The sequence below is a fragment of the Leguminivora glycinivorella genome, chromosome 14 (assembly GCF_023078275.1).
Source record: "Leguminivora glycinivorella isolate SPB_JAAS2020 chromosome 14, LegGlyc_1.1, whole genome shotgun sequence".
In the NCBI taxonomy this organism is placed as follows: Eukaryota; Metazoa; Arthropoda; class Insecta; order Lepidoptera; family Tortricidae; genus Leguminivora; species Leguminivora glycinivorella.
Window position 1 is genome coordinate 18,411,305 of NC_062984.1, and position 6,000 is coordinate 18,417,304.

Consider the following 6,000-nt stretch of genomic DNA (forward strand, 5'->3'; position numbering starts at 1 on the left):
ACATAAGGACGGGTAGAATTCGTTCAATTGATTTTATCGCTTCGTCAGATAAATACCAACTACGTTATACATTCTGCTCGTGAGAGCAAATCTCTTTTTTACGACTTTCCACAGTGTGTATCTATACAGCCCTGCTGCCCAAAGCATATAAGTTCTTCTTCTTCTTGCTAGTGTTATCCTAGCATTTTCACATGGCACGTCATGAGAGTCTGAAGTCTTCAAGATTTGAAAATATACTAATAAATATATATTGTAGTTAAACGTGCGTTGAGATGTGTATATAGTTTATTGTTTATAGTTTTTAAGCGTCTGCCATATGACCTTCCAGTGGGTCAGTAAGAGGAAATAAGACCTATTTGGATTATTCCTGTTTCCTCAGGATTTTCCTTCGCCGAAAAGCGCGCCGAAAACTCATTGGTACGAGTCGGGGTTTACCCGCAACTTCCGTATGGAAAGTCGCACACCGTTACCGCTAGGCTACCGGCGCCAAATGTTTATGTACTTATTATCAAAAGCCTCCTCCACACTATGGAGCCGTAACCCATAGCAGCATTTGTCAGCCAAAATGCCAGAGCCGATGCGAATCTACGAACCGCTATGCAACACGGTTCCAATAGTCTTGATAATTGAACACCGATGATTCGTCACATTCCGAGATGCGTTGTCTATGCAAATGTTTTTATAGTTGACCCTTATAGGTCAAAGCAGTTGATGTCTTACTTTAGAGTACTTGTGCTAGTTTGATGTCAATGGCACTGTTTGTGAATTGTTTGACGCGAGTTCATGGTGTGATGGTGTCATATTTATGTTATTTATTTTGTTTTATGGGATGGATTGAATTTGGATTTTAACACAAATCAAACTACTGTTGAAAATAAAGATATTTACTTTATACTTGTTTCGTGAGAATTTACTTTTAAGAAAATAATGATGAATGATAATGAACAGATGGAATTCTTCTTACGGGGCTTACTAACTATCAGTTCGCCTATCGATATCGGCCTGTAAGTTAAAAGGAAAAAGTAACATCACCAATAAGTCCAATACCTTTATATAGAAACCCTTAAAAGAAATACCACTAAATATATTTTTTCTACTTGTCGACTGTAATCTGTCAATTAGGACACCACAGACTAAACCATAAGTGCTAACTTTTCAGTGTTGGATACTCTATGGCAGTTCCGACTCAATTATAATAAGCTCATTATAGTTGACTTTAGTTAACTGTAATAATTTCAAAAATAGAACTTCATACAATTTCTATACTAATTTGCGATACCTGGCAAATTTTCCTGCATCTGAAACAATTTTTTTTTTATCTGTCGCGTTATCGGACAATCAGAGACGGTTATTACAAACAATTGGTTGCTAGGTAATTCGATGTTGATACAACGGTGAACGACTCTATTAACATTAATTTTAACTTGCATGAATGATGATATTGAATTGATGATGAAGATGACGACTCGTAGAAAAAGTATTGTATACAATAGTGATATAATTAAGCTTTTCACTCTCGTACCGTACTATTAGGCCACTCAGCAAGCTTCGTGGCCTAAACATGGTACTCAACTGAAAAGCTTTGTATTATATCACGATTGTATAAAATACTATTTCCATATTGTTTTCCGATAAAATGATTGTTCCAAATTTAAAAAAAACAGAGGCTAAAACAAGCACACGTATATACTATGTAATTAGTATGGTGCAACTTGCTTTTTCCTGCGGCTTCGTCCGCGTACTAATCTAACCTTGTTTTACCATACAAACTTTGGACCCCCATTTCACCCCCTTAGGAGGTGAATTTAGAAAAATCCTTTCTTAGTGCTCCTTTACACCTTATAAGGAACCTACGTGCCAAATTTGGAATCTCTAGGATCAGCGGCTTCGGCTGTGCGTTGATATGTCAGTCAGTCAGTCAGTCAGTTTCTTCTATTATATATTTAGATAGAAGAAGATTAGAATTAAGAACACAAATATATGTATTATGGCTTAGATAAATTTACACTATAGCAATCATCTATTGTCACTAATAAAGTCACTATCGGTCGGTTGCTGAGATTTGGCAACAAAGGGTATCACAGTATAAAATGCACTGTGCGCAAAGTTATTGTCCATATCTGAATATAAGAAATAGTTCATCTTTTTACAAAGGAATTCCAGAAATGCTCAATTGAAGAGTGTCGTTTGTGTATACAGCACATCCTAATTAGTAATTATACTGGACAAGTAGGAGTAAGTAAGTATCTTTACTATGTGCAACTAGCACGTGAATGGGGCATTACAATAAATTGGACACACACACAACCGTAGTACTTAGCCTAACCGTTAGAAAATGTTCTAATACTTCTAATTGTCTTTACTCTTGGCAGTCTTCCTTAGTTTATTGCCTTTTCTCTAGGTTGAAAAGTAGTTCCCTATTTCACTGTTTTTCTAACGTCGTCTTTTGGTAAATTTTATAAAGTTTAAGTTCCTTTTAGTACCCTTTGTCCCTCATTGTAACGATTGTTTTTAATTTAGTAAGAAAGAACTAGTGGCGAATTTATAACATGTTGTTGGTTTTCCAAATGCGGCCGTAATGTGATTGCTCTGGTCCTCTGATTAAAGTAAATTCGTTATATCAAAATATCAGCTGAATATTCATACCGAAAGGTTTCGTATGATTTCAGGTAACAAAAGCCGTTTTGGTTAAAAATAAAATATAACCTTAAAAATTGATAGATATGCAAATTAGAAAAAACCCTAAATAAAAAACTTTTTTGCCCCGTGATAAAGCGATCCGGGCCGGAAAATGTGAAAAATAAATTTAAATTGGTTTACATTGTGAGTGTTTTGACGTAAAGTAATTTAACATGGGAATAAATTTACATTTTGGCCTGCTGTTATTTAAAAAAACATTCTATAACTGAAAACAACACAGACACTCCAGTAACAATGACATGGACAAGACATGTCTCCCCTTCAGTTTTATATTATTACTTACAATCATTATAAATAATACATAAGATCAATGGTATTCATAAGTATGTATGTATTTTATAAATGTCACTAAAGTATATAGATAATAACACAAGCCTGGTAAAACCTATTCAGTCTTTCCAAATATGTAGTTTCCATGAATTTATTTTCATTTTCTTAATATGTATGCTATGTGCTTGCTTCGATAAGCATGCCCAAATCGAAACATTACAATTTTAAATCCATGCACTTCCTGGATTGCAAAACGAACATTCATTACAAAATACCTACTGCTTGAAATTATAAGCATCTACAAGTGCCTACCTCTGTATTTCAATAGTAGGTACAAGGACCATGAAACAATCCAACTTCTTATTTAAATTAGCTAATTTAGTTGATCCGATTGTCTGAAACTTTTTGCGTCGCAACCGTGAACAAAAAAGGAGTAAACAAAGAGTACCAAGCACTGCATTCGTCAATCAACCGAGCAAGCATCAACTACCATTACTCCCGCCACATTTTAAGACACACATTTACCGTCAAAGCCGCACGGGCACCTCACCATTCATTACTCTGCACCTCCACTAACCGGTGCATCGCGACACTAGCGTTCCAAATTTGAAATTTTGAATTTCCGAGCCGGCCATTTTGGGAGCTGTCAGTTTGCGCGCGAAGTGTTTTTTTAATCGTGCTGTTTTTGTGGATGCCAGTTAGATTTATCTGAGGTAAGTTTTTATTTTATTATGCATATTTCGTTAAAAAATGCTCCAGGGCCTTGTTTTTGTATAGTAATTGACCCAATTATTTATTGAAGCGTGTTGTTTTAATTAATTAAGTTATTTCTGAAAATTGTTTTATATTCCAGGAATTGTAAATTAGTAGATTAATTTTGGTGATTAAAATCTGCGGCCGGTACTGCGGTGATGAAATCTGATTATTTGTACATACGTGTGTGCATCAATTTTATTGGAATTAATCCGCATCCGATAGTTTTTATAATTTGGATAAACGTGTTTAATAGGATAGCCAAGGCCAACGTTCAAGTATCCTACCTAATCATAAGCATCTATTATTTTCATAATACTTTAACACCTAAAGACATACACATTGTAAATACACATAAAAGTTTAAATAAAAATCTCATGTTGTCGTATGAAGTGGACCTTTGTGGTGACACTAACTTGTATGTGTTTGTGTGTAATTTCCTTTTCGCACGTGTATCGTAGGTACGACGTTTTTAAGGGTGTGTCGTGTCAATTTAAAACACTCTCTTCGGTCCTGTTTTCTTTTATTGCCACTCGTTTCGAACTTCCACCTCTCCGCACTTGTATACTATTGTGCACATCAGATTCCCACACGGTCAAACTAGAGAGACTCTCAATGTAAATATCATCTACAACGACGCTTAGGCCTGCAACAGTCTTAAAATTCATAATCTTAAAAAAAGACTTCTATGCAATCTGTCAAATCAATCTGAAAATTCATAATCTTAAAAAACAAGAGTGTGTGTGGACAGTCGCGAAATTGTATGGAACTCCGTGCACTCGATCTGATTTTTGTAAGATTATGATTTTTTTAGATTATGAATTTTAAGACTGTCTATTACGGGCCTTATGTAAAAACTGCTGTCTGTGTCATTTATTCGTCTCTAAGGGCCAGTTGCATCAACCACTTTTGACAGACACATCATCGTCACACAGCAGACGTATGGAACTTCCCGTACAATCAAATTCAACGAACGCTTTAACGGTGACAGACGGGTTGATCCAACCGGCACAAAGGCAATCAACATGTTAAACAAGGGATTAAATTTTAAACATAAATATTAACCTACATTTTTTCAGCACTAAAGGTTAAATACCAACTGCAAATGACTAATAAGTCTGCTATTCAACACAATCATAAATATTTGAAAGGTTAATTACAGTCGTTCGTTTGTGTAACTTACTGTGTTTGTCTTAAAGCTTATTTTTGCATAGCGGCTGATGAGTGTAAAATAGTATAGTTATAGCATGCTAATAAATTTAGAAGAAGAACAGTAATTGCGTTTTGCAATATACTAGTAATTCTATCTAGGATTAAGACCGTTTTCACACGATCCGACCCGATATCGGATGATTCGGATGTAGGATGTCAAAGGCAAAGGCAAATAGGCGCCTTTAATATTTAAGATATTGATCCTACATCCTATCTACATCCAATGTCGGATCGACTTATGTCAAAGCGCTCTAACACCCATAAGCGTCATTTGAACGTCAAATGCCTGATCCTAATATGACATTACTTCAGGACCAGTCGGGTATGCCTTATGAAGGATTTTGTATGCGTTTGGAAAATGCTTTAATCACTTTTCTGCTAGTCGTTATCTAAAGCAGTAGCCCATTTGACAAATTGGCACATTGTGAATGCTACGATTAATATCTTGGACACATTACTGGCCCCGTAGCCGAATGGCATTTATGCGACGCGAAACGAAATCGAAACGACGCAGACAAGTAGTCTGGCTCTGTCGCGCCAATACGCAAGAGTGATAGAGATAGATAGCTACGAAAGAGATATTATCGTGAGCGTTTCGTGAGCGTTTGTGCATTCGGCTACGCACACTGATACAGGAAGGCATATATATTATAATTACGTGTAAACGAGATTTTCCCCTCACTAGCTCGGAAACACGTGTTTTAACCTTTAATACCAGCGGATAAAAACGCATTTTATCCACTAGTGGGTAAAGTAATTTAACCTTGAATAAAGTGAAATTAACTGCTTTAAAATTGATAAAAGTAGGTGAATCTAGTAATAAAGAAACCACTTGACAGTCCAGCCCGCGCGACCATATTCCGGTCAACCGTCCGGGTTTTTAAGCGACGCGCGCAGCGCGCTGCGCATTCACAACTTTTTACAAAAACGTCTGTATCTTCTAAACTACACAAGGTATAGTTAAAAAAAAATACTTCGGTATAAATGAACGTACAGTACTTGAAATAAAATTATAGTGATAGTAAAATATGTATGATCATATACTATAAATCAAGGTTAAACTTA